General features: G+C 47.2%; 1 pseudogene; it reads right to left on the bottom strand.

Moving 5' to 3' along the window:
• The window catches only part of LOC119292907, a 151,985-nt pseudogene that overhangs the window by 132,264 nt on the left and 3,803 nt on the right, over window positions 1-15,918 (bottom strand).

Below are 15,918 nucleotides of genomic sequence, written 5' to 3'. Positions count from 1 at the left end.
TGTCGCCGTCGTCGCCGGCCACGCCCCTGCCCCGGCCCGCCGGTCGTCGCCGACGCCCTCGCCGCCGCCGCCGTCACCCTCGCCGGCCACCCCCGTTGTGAGCCGCCGCCGTTGAGGCTCTGTGTTTAGTGCTTTTTTTTCATACATACATGTGTATTTTTTTGTTCATTGCATTTTTTTCATATATATAATTAATGTATATATGTATGTGGTAGCTATATGATGAATGGATGTGGCTATATGTATGTGTGAATATAATGTTCATATCATTTTTTTTGTTTATATATGTTTTTTAATATATGTATTAATTTTTTATTTAGGTTGTTAGTAGATATCGATTTTAGGTTATTGCATTTTAATTAGGTTAGTGTAGAGGAAAAAGTAAAATAAGGAAAAGGAAGAAAAGAGGAAGAAGGAAGAAGAAGAAGAAGAAAAAGAATGAGAGGAAAAAGGAAAATAAGAAGAGGAAGAAAAGAGAAGAAGAGGAGAGGAAAAGAAGAGGAGAAATAAATAAGAAGAAGAAAAAAGAAGAAAAAGAAGAGGAGAGGAAGAAAAAATAGGAAAAAATCTATTTTTTCTTCTTGTCCTCTATTCCTTTCTTCTTCTTCATCGTTCTCTTCCTTCTTCCTCTTTTCTTCCTTTTCCTTAATTATTTTCCTTTCTCGAGGGAGAAGAAGAAAAAGAAGAGGAGAAGAAGAAAGAAAGGAATAGAAGAGAAATAAATAAGAAGAACAAAAAATAAGAAAAGGAAGAGGAGAAGAAGAAAGGAATAGAGGAGAAGAAGAAAAAATAGAAAAATTCTATTTTTTCTTCTTCTCCTCTATTCCTTTCTTCTTCTCCTCTTTTTTTTCTTCTTTATTTTCTTCGATCTTCTCCTCTATTCCTTTCTTCTTCTCCTCTTTTTATCTCTTCTTCGTTTTCTTATGTTTTATCGGGTCTATCGCCGTCAGGCTGCTCGCCTTCGCCCTCGCCGCCCCCTCGAGATAAATTCGACATGAGGGGCGGTCGATATATATACCCCCTCTCGACCGTGATAACCTATACAACGGCATCACCCCCCTCGGGCCTCTCGCTCGACCAAAACTCTCGAGGCCACCCAAATTTAACAAGTTAAAAGAGCGTTGTCGTCGAGGCCACCCCAAACCCTTGAAGCGTTGTGTCGAGGCGATCCCAAACCCTAGAGAAGCAGCGTCGAGGCCACTAACATGATTCCTTATTGTGATTAGCTAGCTAGTTCTACGTTTGCCACTAATATATATCCATATGTACCATGTTTGAATAATAATTGACATGTTGTAAATATTTGCAGAAACTATGGAGCACTACCGAGATGAAGCAACAGAAGCGATGTTGGGGGAGATGATCGCAGAAGGAACTGATGTTGTTGCGCCATTTTTCATCGACGTCGTTGGTGAGGAAGGACTGGGTGAAGAAGAGGGCTATGTTCATGATGGCTCCGGCCCATTAATGTCGGTACAAGAAGAGGGCTATGTTCATGATGGCTCTGGTGATGACCCAATGGAGGTACAAGAAGGAGACCGTGCTGACTGCTCCGGTGACCGAACCGAGCCCGGCCAGGTATATATATTAGTTAAGCCCGTGCTAACTAGTTAATTGATGCATTTATTGTTTTGGTATATGTACACATATTAATTACTCTCGTCTTTCTTCCTTTTAATTTCTAGCCCTCCGGCTCGAGCACAACTTCGGTAAGGAGACGAGGCCCGAAGAAAAAGTTGAGCTCGGATGAAAGGTTTGAGATCATAGAAATCGCGCTCGATGGCGAACCGATTGAACCCATCCGGACAAAGAATGCATTTTCTGCTCAGTGCGGGGTTCTTTTTAGGGACAAGATCCCGATCAGCATCCAGCAATGGTATAAGCCTAAGGACAACCCTGAGGTGTCTTATGTCAATGATATGCAGAAAGAAGATCTTTGGACTCAGCTGAAGGCTAATTTCACCCTACCACCAGAGGAGGATCCGGAGAAGCCAGTTAAAGAGCAATTAATCAAGTCTTGTGCTCTTAAGAAGATGGCAACCCTATTTAGGAGGTGGAGGAAAGAGTTGAACCATTTTGTCGGGAAAAAAAGACACCCGCATTTGTGGCCCACAAGACATCGGAAAAGAGTGAGAAGATGTCGGCAGCGAACAAGCAAAATGCTGCGAAGAAGAAGCTTCACCATCGCACGGGGTCAGGTGGCTACCTCAAAGCCCGGCCTAAGTGGTCCAAGGCTGAGAATAATCTGCTTGAAAAAGGGATCGAACCAGAGACAATGAGATGGCCATACCGTTGCCGGACTTGGTTCTTTGGGGCTGGCAGAACCTTGGACCCTGTATCAGAGATGTGCCGTTGGACGGACGAGCAACTGGAAATACCAGTCAAGAACCTTCGGAAGTATATCAATGCAGCGCAGAAAGGGACGTTCGTACCAGACAGGGAGAATGACGAGCTCACAATGCCCTCGGGAATCCTGAGCACCCTGGACGGACACGAGGCACGCCAGGCTCCATTCCATGGAAGGTTGGTTTTCCAGACGCAGGGGGTTACAAAACCCATGAGAGGAGGAAGAAACTGGAGCAGGGCCAACTGCAGGCGCTGCACGAAAGGGTAATGGGGTTAGAGGAACGAGAAGAGGAACGAGAAGCAGCAGATCGCAGCAAACGACCTGTCGAAGCTTCCCCCGAAGCTACCCCGCCATCTCAGTGGAGAAGCAGCATGGCTTCCACCGAGCTGCTTCACCCGGAGCATGTCTTGACGGCTCCTGCCAACTATCCTGTGGATGCTATCACGGAGTCTCAACATTGCCACATTATAGCGCGATGGATGAATTTGAAGGTCAAGGCGGTTGTTGGCTCTGTTTATCCTACTGGATCCGGAGCAACTTATCACTTGCGGCCGATTCCAGAAGGATATGCTAAGGTGATGGTGGTTGAAATAACGGAGGGATTTGAGGACCTCATGCTTGACCACCCTACCGGTGAAGGGGAGACTAGGCTGGGTTCTGCTCTGAAGACTCCATGCCTATGGCGGAAGGAGCTCATCAACCTTCCGAACTGGACGCCTCCGCCTCCTCCTCCTCCTCTGGCGAGTCAGGGCACTCCGCCTCCTCCATCGCCTCCTCCTCCGGCGAGTGACGATCAGGGCACGCATGGCGGCACTCCGCCTCCTTCTCCGCCTGCGTCGGCGCTCCCGAGCAGCCAGCAGCCTCCTCCTTCTCCACCCCGCCAGCAAGAGCGGAAGAGACCCGCCGCTGCCCCGGCTGCTCCGGCGCGTCGTACTCCTTCTCCTCCGCCTCGTAAGAAAGCATGAAAGAAGACAGACACCGCAGCCGCTCCGTCTGCTCCGGCGTCTAGCAGCACAACCAGATGCGGGAGGCAATACAGATACGGTCCACCTCTCAAGCCTCTAGAGAAGTTACCGTACGAGAGGACCGAGGAGGAAAATGATAGGATTGTGCGGACCCACGTGAAGGAGTTCTTTGAAGGGGTGAAAGCAAAGAGACATCCACTTCCGGAGGAGAAGGTAGATCCGGTGAAAGCAAAGTGCACTATCGATGCCCTAAGGAAACTACCAAAGTCTCCACCGAGAACCAACTATGAGCGCATTACTGAACAGACATATCTCCAAGTCCAGCGGTTGGGAACTACTGTCAGTGCTAAAAGGTTAAAAGAACGAGGAAAGGGAAAAAAATTGCCCAGCTCGGCGAACAAGCACAACAATCGTGCCCCCCGCTCAATGTGTCTAATGCTCCAGGGACGGTGGCTAGTTATGGCAATCTTGCAGATTACCTGCCTGACGATCAACATCCTGATTTCTTGGAGGTGGACAAACACAAATACGAGTACGGGTTGCCTCTCGTCAAAGACGAAAAATCTCTGAAAACAATGATGCGAAGATTCCATAATTGGTACATGGAAACCTGGAGAGAGTCTGGGGGTACGAATGCTTTGTATCTGAATATTAAAGAGGAGCACGACCTCGTTGCAAATGATCCGTTGACTGTTCCATTTGATGAGTTCTTCGGGTTCTTCAATCAAAAGGCCCTCGATAAACTAATGGTCTTTTGCTACTGTCTGTGAGTCTTATTTCTATCATTAAGTCTCTATATATAGCTCGGCTCTTTCATTTCATGTATTTATAATTAATTATCCTCAATATATTATGCAGCTTGAAGATCGTGAGTGCAAAAAACAAGAAATTTATGATATTGGGTTCATTAACACAAATATCATAGATGAATTTCTGGCTAAAAAGGACGTCAAAGAGGCTGAGGACAACTTGCTACGATCGTTGATCAAAAATCAAAACAAAGATACCATACTCTTTCCTTACAACGGCAAGTGAGTGTTACTGTCGTGTGCATATTCGGTTTCCCTTATTACTCGAGCGAGGTTATAGTAATGTAATTGATGAGTTATGCATGCATGCGCAGGTACCACTATATTCTTCTGGAGATTAAGCTTGAGTGTGGACTAGTAACCGTCTTAGACTCGAGACGGAAACATCCCAAAACCTATGCAGACATGACTGAAATGCTCAGCAAGTAAGTTCAATCGATCATTATCGCACCATATTGGCAACTTTTTGTTCATTTCCTGATATCTCAAGTAATAATAATTATTTTCTTTGTCCTGCATGGTTTGGAAACAATTCACCGCAGAAGCTCCGGGACTGCCGAAGGAGCTGCGATATACATACCCGAGGGTAAGTACTACTGGCTAGCTAGTTGCGCGCATATCCCGTTGATTCTATAGCTATACTTTCATCAATGCCATTTATAATGCTTCATTATCAATTTGATTGACCCCTATTTCTCGTAAAGTGCTTGTGGCAGGAAGAAGGGAATGATTTCTATGGATACTACGTGTGCGAGTTCATCCACACCACGACTTTGAAAAACAAGTGGGGCTACTCTCAAAGACAATATGAAGTGCGTAAGCAATAATATTCACAATTTCATTTTATTACACCATCATTTCTTTTGAGTTTCATTCATATATATTTATTAATTGACCCCCTTCTTCAAATTAGACGTGGCAGATGCGGAATGAACTCCTAGAACCAGATCACATGAAAGCAATTCAAGAGGAATTGGCGGGATTCTTTCTTGACCACGTCATCAATAAAGCCGGAGAATACCATGTGCAAATTGATTTCAATTGCTAGGGGTTTGTAATTAAGAGATCTTATACATATTGTACATGTATGTAGCCAGTAGCGTCGGATACATGATATACGAAAACTTGTTGTTCGGCCAATCTCTTGGAGAAGGAGAGGTCGATTGATCACTTCTCTCGGTATGCATGACGAACTTCTGTACTCAATGGTTCTCTCGATCACTTATGTATATATAGTACGTAGCATCGACCAAGCCCAGACATAAGAGAGGACACTTCTCTCTATTAATTAGCTAGCTAACACAATATATGAAACACCTAAATTAACCCCCAAAAACCCCCAACCCCCCCTTCTTTCAAAAAAAACCCAGCCACTGGAATGCTGATGCGTGGATGCCTTTTGGTCCCGATTGGAGCCACCAACCGGGACCAAAGGCCCCCTGACTGGGCTCGGCGCACAGGGCCACGTGGAGGAACATTGGTCCCGGTTCGTGTTTGAACCGGGACTAATGGGTGGAGGTATTTGTAACGACCCATTAGTCCCGGTTCATGAACCGGGACTAAAGGCCCTTACGAACCGGGACTATTAGGTGTTTTTCTACTAGTGTTACCTGTTTTATTATCAAACCTTTGGGAGTTACTTCTACGTTTGCTTATATTGCCATGCTATGCTAGTAGACGTGGATTGGGTGAGTGTATCCATGACAGATGTGAGATTGTTATTTAATGGTTCAACTTAAGGTGGCAACTTTAATACACATCTGGGTGGATTGAGGCACTTGGGGAACCCAGTGATTGCCTGTTTTTTTATGGACCGCCACCCAGGCTCAAAGGGATCATGAGATTATTCATGCTAGAAACATTTGTGTGCAGCCGGAAGCTACTATGGGCTCTAGCATAGTTGATTAAGTCGTGTGAACTCTTACAGTGATAGACTAGCAGATGTAGGGGAAAGTAGGTGTAACTATCTACCCGATCGTAAGGTGCAAACGCTTCTGAAAGACTATGTCACGATCATCCGTTTCTCAAACACCATGTAGTGCGAGAATTGCAACGGAGGAGATCAAGTCTTGTGGGGAAAAGTGCACAAACTCTGCTGAGTGTACAAACTAATCATGGTTAGCCGTGTCCCCGGTTATGGATGTTTTGAGTATCTAGTACTTGGATTATCATGTGAATCTCATCTTGTTACTTTAACTTAATTTGTTGGGTCTAATGATGATGCTTAATTGGGATTAAATTGGGTGAACCTTCTCAATGTTTAACAACCACCATGATAGTTAAATAAAATGTATTCCTTTGTTGTAGGAAAAAATTGGCTTTATGCAAAACTGTAACCATAGAGCTTTCCACCAGCCGTATATGCATGTAGTATAGCATTATTCTGTTCATTACTCTGAATGTTACATTGCCAGCATATGCCATGTGTTGACCCATTTTCGGGCTGCAACGTTCATGTTACAGACTTTTCAAATGACGAATAAGGTGCCTTAGGTCGTGGTCTTATACTCAGTGATGTCGTTGGAGTTGATGGACTCTCTTATCTTCCAAGCCTTCCGCTGTTATCGTTATTAGATGGCCTTAAGCCATATTTATTGTAATAAGTTCTCATTTGAGACATTCGATGTAATAAGTGTGTGATTGCAACTCTGTTATAAATCCTTCGAGTACTGTGCGTGTCAGCATTACTGATCTAAGGATGACACTGAAGCACAGAGATCAGACTGTTTGAGGTCTGGTCGCTACAGGTAGCAAGGAATATATTGTATTGTTTCCACTAAGGGTAAAAATATGGGGTTTATATCATATTGCTTGAGTTTATTCCTCTACATCATGTCATCTTGCTTAATGCGTTACTCTGTTCTTCTTAACTTAATACTCTAGATGCAGGCAGGAGTCGGTCGATGTGTGGAGTAATAGTAGTAGATGCAGGCAGGAGTCGGTTTACTTGTCACAGACGTGATGCCTATATTCATGATCACTGCCTTAGGTATCTTCATAACTATGCGCTTTTCTATCAATTGCTCAATGGTAATTTGTTCACCCACCATATGCTTTACTCAAGAGAGAAGCCTCTAGTGAAACCTATGCCCCCCGGGTCTATTTTCCATCATATATTTTCAGATCTATAAAACCAAAAACACAAAAATACCTCGCTGATTTTATTTATCTTTTATACTTATCTCTACTAGATCTCACTCTTGCAAGTGACCATGAAGGGATTGACAACCCCTTTTCGCGTTGAGTGCAAGTGTTTGTTAGTTTGTGCAGGTGCATATATTGGAGACTTGCTTGTGCCTCCTACTGGATTGATACCTTGGTTCTTAACTGAGGGAAATACGTATCTCTACTTTGCTACATCACCCTTTCCTCTTCAAGGGAAAAATCAACGCAAGCTTAAGAAGTAGTAGGAAGAATTTCTGGCGCCGTTGTCGGGGAGGTTCTACATCAAGCCTACCAAGTACCGATCATAAACTCTCATCTCTTGCATTACATTATTTGCCATTTGCCTCTCGTTTTCCTCCCCCCCACTTCTAAAACGTTTTTGGAAAAGCACAAAAATATTTACCTTTTTATTCGCCCTACTTTCGTTCATCTTTCTATTTGCTTTTTGTTTGCTCCTATATTAGATTGCTTGTTTGGCTATCATGGCTAGTCCTCCTACCATTGTTAGTACTCCTGAAAGTGAGGTTCTCAATTTTAAACAAAGGGAGGGAGAAAATTTAAAATATTCCTGGTATAGAATTTGCAATGCTCAAAATAGATCTACCCATAAGCAATCTACTACCATTCTCCTGCGTAATTTTTATGTGGGTGTTACTACTTGGTATAAATATGTGCTAGATACCATTACTGGGGGTAATTTCTTGGGTAGCCATACTTTGGATTCTTACAACGCTATGATAGATTTGGTAGGTTCTCCACCACTCATGGTTAATGAAACAGTTTTAACTTTGCAACATGTGATGCAAAGGCTTGTATTATTGCGAATAAAATTTCTACCGTAGAGCTTAATGAAATTTTTGATAAAAGTATTCATAATCACATTACTAATCACATTACTCAAATTGGATCAAAGGTAGGAATTACGTTAAAGAATCTAAAGGAAAAGGAACCTATAGTTAATGAATCATCACAACACCTAGTGTCGGTGTCAAAACCGGCGGATCTCGGGTAGGGGGTCCCGAACTGTGCATCTAGGCGGATGGTAACAGGAGACAAGGGACACGATGTTTTTACCCAGGTTCGGGCCCTCTCGATGGAGGTAAAACCCTACTCCTGCTTGATTAACATTGATGATATGGGTATTACAAGAGTAGATCTACCACGAGATCAGAGAGGCTAAACCCTAGAAGCTAGCCTATGGTATGATTGTTGTTCGTCCTACAGACTAAAACTCTCCGGTTTATATAGACACCGAAGAGGGCTAGGGTTACACAGAGTCGGTTATAATGGGAGGAGATCCACATATCGTATCGCCAAGCTTGCCTTCCACGCCAAGGAAAGTCCCATCCGGACACGGGACGAAATCTTCAATCTTGTATCTTCATAGTCCGGGAGTCCGGCCAAAGGTCATAGTCCGGCCATCCGGACACCCCCTAATCTAGGACTCCCTTAGTAGCCCCTGAACCAGGCTTCAATGATGACGAGTCCAGCGCGCAAATTGTCTTCGGCATTGCAAGGCGGGTTCCCCTCCGAATACTTCATAGAAGATGTTGAACACAAGGATAGTGTCCGGCTCTGCAAAATAATTTCCACATACGACCGTAGAGAGAATAATATTCGCAAATCTAATCTGTTCACGTATTCCATAGAGTGACATCATGTCACAGCCAAGCCTTTATTCGAATTGTTTTACTGTCCCACCTCAACGTGTTTAGCAAGGCGGTTTCCTTGGCACGTCTTGTCAAAGCAGAGATCAATACGGGCGTGGGTAACCCAACCGTGCCATGGATATGACTTCTTAATTGAAAGTGAGTCCCAGACGGTAACGGGGAGGGCTCTTGGTATTCAACCCCTTTATAAAGAGACCAAGGATCGACTCCTTTCTTTCAATCCCATCAAATCCCCCTCTCGCCTCGAGTTCCAACACACAAAGCTCCAGATTCAGGCGCTTCGGACATTCGATGATGTCCGGCTCCGACCTCCAAGGCTGGTGGATGCCTTCCTCCGTTACGGAAGAAGACGTGCAAAAGTTGAGAGATGCCAAGTATCTAACCTGCGAAATCTCGCATATGCTGCCTGCTCCAGGGCAGGCTATCCCCACTCCCCAGCCCGGTGAGAGCGTGGTGTTCACATCTCACTTCCTTCGGGGGCTAGGCTTCCCGATTGATCCCTTCGTGAGGGGGCTCATGTTTTATTACGGGCTGGAATTTCATGACTTAGCTTCGGAGTCCATCCTCCAAATCTCATCGTTCATTGTCGTGTGTGAGGCCTTCCTCCATATTACTCCTCACTTCGGACTGTGGCTTAAGACCTTCAAGGTAGAACCGAAGATAATCGAGGGACAGCACACTGAGTGCGGAGGTGCTATCATAAGCAAGACTGCCAATGCTCCATGGCCCGAGGGCTCTTTTCAAGAGGAGTTCGGCTTATGGCAACGAGAGTGGTTTTACATCACAGCTCCCAGAGGCACCACATGGGCGGCGCCACCTACTTTTCGCTCGGGTCCCCCACCACGACTAGCGTCATGGGTCAATAAAGGGCTTAACTGGGGGGCGTCCAAGGACGTGCCCTTGCTGCAGGGCTGCATTCGAGATCTCCTAGAAAGACATATAAATTTGGCAGTAGTGGTGCAGGTTATGCTGATTCGCCGCATACTTCCCTGCAAACGTCGCCCCCTCCGCCTGTGGGAATTTAATCCGGAGGGACCGCGAGTCCTTCAACATTTTATGGGCACGACGCCCATGGAGATGTATAAATTGTTCTTCGGATCACAAGCAATGTGTCCAGACTCGTCCGAGGATGCAGGTCTGAGCTACAATCACCCGGACACTCAAGTAAGTAGCCCTGTACCCGGACACGCTACACATATGTTTATCATAAAAATTGCCCTTAGAAGAGCTATCCTTTGAAAAGGAGTGGATAGCGAAAGCAAAGATTATCAGGTGTCCGGCCCCCCTCCCTGAGACCACGCCGGATCCTGTGTTGACCAGGATGCTGGAGATTGCGTCTTTGGAAGAAGGCGAAGAGGGGAACCAAAAAGCTACCGCCTCCGCCAAGGAGGCTGTCAGGAAAGGAGGAATCGAGAATTCCCCTAACCAGGGAAAGAAAAGGACCGCCTCTGAAGACCCGGAGGCGACGGCCTCAAAGCGGGGGAAGAAATCTTCGTCAGAGGGTCCAGCGCCGGAGAGTGCCCCGGCCGCATTGCGCCCCCAAGGGGATCAGCTCTCCATCGAGCCGTAAGTAAAGAGAGGGGTTTAAAATGAGTGACATCCCTGTTTTATTTCTGAGGAAGATAATCGAAATTTTACCTTGCAGTTCGGATCTCAACCCTTCTCAGCAGAGCTCATCTTCAGGGGATCTTCGTCCGGAGATGATGGAGAGCAGAACGCCTCCCCCAGTTGTACCGTCTTGCGAGGCGGGCAACCCCGAGGTGTCGTCTCGGAGGGTTTCTCCAAATCCGGACCTCGAGAAAGGTCTTCGGACGAGTCCGGCACCGTCCGGTGCACGGTCGGAGGAGCTGAAGGATCTGCTCGGGCGAGCGTCTATCTCAGAAGAACACCGTGTGTTGATGAACACGGTGATTAGAAGGATTTCATCCACGGAAAGCGGATTGTACGAGGCCGCCAGGAGTTTACTGACAGGTTTTGAGGTACGCGAAATGATGTACCTTTTGACAGATCCGCATATATAAAATGCGCCATGTATAGATAGTAGCCCCTGAGACTCTGTGTGTTGTCAAAAATGACGGCGCGTAGAGGATCATAATCCCAGGTATAATATGTCGCCTTTCCTATGTAGGTGGCGAGGTGTTCGGTGGCTAGCCGGACTGATGAATTTGCCAAGCTAAAGCGGCAACTTGACGTGGCAGATGCCAACATCGCGCTTGTCAATGAGCGGCTGGACGAGGCACAAGGTATGTAATGTCTCCGAAGACATCTGGTAAGAGGAGCTTGATGCTCGTACCTTATAACATGTGTGCTTAATGCAGATGGTGCCGCTGCCATGGAGAACCTTCAGGCGGAACTTGCCCGAGCCAAGGAGCAAGCCAGGAAAAGCGATGCGGCTGCCTTAAAGTCGGCTGAAGAGCTAAAAGCTGAACAGGCTGCTCACTGCCAGAGCAAGAAGGAAATGGCCGAGATGGCTATAAAATTGAGGAATGTTGTCGACCGTTGCGAGCTTCTTGAAAAAGAAGACAGGGTGGCACAGAAGGACCTAGAAAAGGTCACTACCGAGGCCAAGGACACTCGCTCTGCCATGAGAGCTATGAAGGAGGAGCTATGTCAGGCCGGAGATATCACGGCTGGAAAGCCCTATATGCTGCGGATTAAGTTTGGGGATCCTAAGTATGCTCTGTTGGACCGGAAGTGGAGTGCGGCGAACACTTATCTGGATTTGGCGGGGAGTGTCGCGGACGCGACCGAACACTTCCGGGGTCTAAATGACCACAAATTGGAAGAACTGTTTTGGTCGCAGTTCCTCAACCCAGAGCGCCCAATTTTGGTATCCGACCGTTTGGTCGCGTGGGCGGAGCTGAACAGGTTATCCGGACTTGCCATGAAGCATGTCATGAGTCATCTGTGGCCAAAAGGGCCCGAGCCGAAGAGTTATATTAGCTTGGTGCAGTAGTTCCTTGGTGCAGTGCCGCATATTGATGCAATGAAGAGGTCAGCGTGCATAGAGGGTGCACAGATGGCTCTTGCCCGTGTCAAGACATAATGGGCGGAGATGAAGGCCAGTGCTGTTGTATCCCAGGATTCGGACGAAAGCCGAGTACATGCCGAGCACTATTTTGAGGAAGTTCTGCAGGGCGCTCGTTTAGTAGAGACGCAGTGCTCGAAGGATGTTATGTTCGAATAACATGTATTGTTTGTAAAAACAATGTTTTGATGGAATATAAAAGCTTTTTATACTTGTGCTTTCAAGAATTAGAATACCTCCTGTGCGACCGTGAATGTATATGTGTATATAACCTAAAAGATGGCAGTCGTTGGCTTCAGCCCCCACGCATATAATGCGGCGGTGTTCGCAGAAGGCACATTTTCACACTTGATCCAACGTCTTGGTCCTATAAAGGAGGTGATAGCGTAGCGAACTAGGCAACCGGACTATTATGCTTTATCACTTTCACTTAGCCATAGGAGTTTGACAGTGGGGCTACTGAATAGCCCCTAGGGGCACCACGCTCGCTCGAATTCGGGGCGTGTGTGTGCCTGACCGGGAAACGGCCCTTCGTTAATGCAGAGGAATCCTAAAGATTCCAGCAAGTCATCGAGTGGTTGACCAGTCTCTCGCTATATCATGACAGTCAGTTTTCGGCTTTCTCTACTGAGGTGCTCGCCTGGCCGAACCGGGGCACAATCGTAGTAGTTCTCCTGGTGCCGCCTTAGCCGATAGAGCGGAATGTAAGGCAGCAAAACACAGGAGCCGGGCAAACCCAACATTTGAACAAAGACATGATTCGGAGCTGATGCATATAAGGCCAAACTCGCGACGCTGAACACTCCCTAAGGTATTCGGTCTTTATGAAAACGGGCTGAACAAAAGCCCTTGGTAAGAAGCCCCTAGTGTCCAGGTACACGCAAAATTCTAGCGTGGCCACGTGCCAAGACGCCAGCCTCCTCCTTGGTTATAGCAAAAAATCGGGGGATGTTATCAACAAGAGACAGTAAAAAAGGTTTACACAGGGTCTTAATATGAAAAGAATCCTTGAAACGGGTCCCTATTGCACGTCTGTGCCTGTGTCTCCGTTGTGCCGTATCCTGGATGGGTGTAGCATGGTGTTCATCTGTAAAAGAGAGGAACTTAGTTTAAAACAATCGTGCGAGAAATCTATGTTAAAATAAACAAAGTATAATACAGAAAATGGGTAGAATTGAGCTTTATTGTCTCTTGGTGTAAACGCGCAGAGCACCTTGTATAGGGGTATGCGGCTATTAAGCCTTTGTATGTTTACGCCGGACTCGTCGAGCCATGTCCGGGGTCTTGAACGACCTGTTTAGGTGCTCTAGCTAGTAAAGCTAGTTTAGTGTGCAACTGTCAAGGCAGCCGCACCATCGTCCGCGCTTGAGGGACGCTCGATATTTCCCTTTAATGAGATGATGCCTCGTGGACCGGGCATTTTGAGTGTAAGGGATGCATAATGCGGTATTGCGTTAAAGCGGGCGAAAGCTTCGCGTCCCAGTAGTGCTTGATAGCTATTTATGAATGGGGCGATGTGGAAGGTTAGCTTTTCGCTTCGGAAGTTGTCGGGGGAGCTGAACATAACTTCTAACAAGAGGGAACCCATACAATAGGTATCTGGGCCTGGCATGACCCCTTGAAAGGAAGTGTTGCCATGGCGAATTATTGTTGGGTTTATCCCCATTTTGCGGATTGTGTCCTGATATAGCAGGTTTAGATCACTGCCGCCGTCCATTAGGACTTGTGTAAAGTGGAGTCCGTCAATTATCGGATCTAAGACCAAGGCAGTCCAGCCTGGGTTCTGGATACCTCTAGAGTAATCTTGATTATCAAAGGTGATTGGTTCTAACAACCAGTGGCAGGAATCCTCTGGGACAGGCCGTATGACGCGTATCTCCATAGGCCACACTCTATTTTTCCCTTTTGTCACATGAAGTGAATTTACTGTTTTGATTTCTTGCGGGAACTTCTTTTGTTCTCCGGTGCTCTGCTTGTGGGGTTCGCCGTCATCCTCGCTTGGTATGTCGAGCCCCTTGTGTTCGGTGTTGAGTTTGCCGGATTGCTTGAAGACCCAACAATCTCTGTGGGTTTGGTTTGCAGGCCTCCGGGCTGACTCTCCAGGTTGTTGAGTTATATGACTTAGATCGTCTGCATCCGGAGGTCGGACATAGGTCCCTTGAAAATTTGCCCTAAAAGCATCCTCGAGCTCTTCCCAACTTCCTATGGTGTTTTAGGGAAGGCTTTTAAGCCAATGCCGGGCTGGCCCTTTGAGCTTGAGGGGTAAGAATTTTATAGCGTGGAGGTCATCTCCTAAAGCCATGTGTATGTGGAGGATATAATCCTCAATCCAGACTCTAGGATCTGTTGTTCCGCCGTATGCCTCTATGTTTACGGGCTTTAATCCCGCTAGAAATTCATGGTCCAGCACCTCGCCGGTGAAACATAGGGGATGTGCGGCGCCCCTGTATTTGGGGTGTGCCGCGATGTTCAGATATTTGTTGCGTTGCATTACTTACTAGAGCTTGCTTTCTTGGCCCGTAGATAGATCTAGTTGGGCCGTCTTTTTGATGTGAATCCTTGTGCAGATCGCGTGCCGGATTGAGCGCGACATTCTTTGCCGCTCTATGTCGGTCATGGGGTCGTCTATCCGACCTGGTGGCTTCCTTTTTTTTTACTGTGGGGGCTCTAAGGCCTCCTCATCAAATTCCGGTAGTAATTTTCGCTTTGGATAGCTCTTTGTGTGGTGACTGTCGCCGTACTTGTGTGCGGTGTTGAGTACTTTGCCCCATCTGATTCTAAGTGCATCTTCCGCTGTTTTGAGCTTCCGCTTCTGCTTTTTCAGGCTACCCGCAATGGCGACGAGCCTTTGGTGGAGGTTCTTCTTCTCCAGCAACTTGTCCGGCGTGAGGTCGTCCGAACTATTATCTTCGCCGGGGACGGGTTGTTCAGTTTGTTTATCCAAGTTTCCCTGTTCGGACGGTTGCTCGACGGCATGTTCGTTGTCCGCCGGTTCGTCCTGCTCTATGGTTGGGTCTCTATCGAGGTGGGGTTTGGCGCGGCGCTTACGCCGCCGCTTTGATTGCTTTTCGAGGGAACGATCCCTCATTGCGACCTTTTGATCATCATCGTTGTTTCTTTTAGGTGTGTCCACCATGTATACATCATGGGATGAGGTGGTTGTCCAGTGCCCTATAGGCGCTGGTTCTTGTTCGGCTTATTCATCGGCGTCCATACCGTCGATGTCTTCGGAGTCGAAGTCGAGCATGTCAGTTAAATCGTCGACAGTGGCTACAAGGTGGGTGGTGGGTGGGCTTCGAATTTCTTCGTCGTCCGCATCCCAATCTTGCTGACCATAGTCCGGCCAGGGCTCTCCTGATAAAGAGAGAGACTTTAGTGAATGCAGGATGTCGCCAAAGGGCGAGTGTTGAGAGATGTCCGCGGCGGTGAACTCCATGATCGGAGCCCAATTGGGTTTGATCGGGAGGGGTGCGGAAGATTCAGAGTCTGGAAAGGAGTCCGACACCTTGGAGTCACGAGCTCCACAAAGGACAAGATTGGTGTTCGGCTCGATCGCCGTAGAGATTGCATCCCCCGAGGCGGCGTCCAGCCACCTGTCGTCGACCGGCGCAGTCGGCTCCGAGCTAAGGGTCGGAGCGGACACCTGGGCGGTGCTCTGGTCACTGTCCGGCGGCAGAGCTAGATCATGCCCATCGTGATAGTGCGGCGCGCTCGGCTGTGGCTCGAATCCGTCAAAGATCGAGTCTCCGCGGATGTCAGCCGTGTAGTTTAAACTTCCAAATCTGACCTGATGGCCAGGGGCGTAGCTTTCGGTCTGCTCCAGATGGCCAAGTGAATTGGCCTGCAATGCAAAGCCGCCAAATACGAAGATCTGTCCGTGGAGAAAAGTCTCACCCTGGACCGCGTCGTGGTTGATGATCGAAGAAGCCATCGG

The sequence above is a fragment of the Triticum dicoccoides genome, chromosome 4B, assembly GCF_002162155.2.
Source record: "Triticum dicoccoides isolate Atlit2015 ecotype Zavitan chromosome 4B, WEW_v2.0, whole genome shotgun sequence".
In the NCBI taxonomy this organism is placed as follows: domain Eukaryota; kingdom Viridiplantae; phylum Streptophyta; class Magnoliopsida; order Poales; family Poaceae; genus Triticum; species Triticum dicoccoides.
This window is presented reverse-complemented; position numbering and strand designations above follow the sequence as displayed.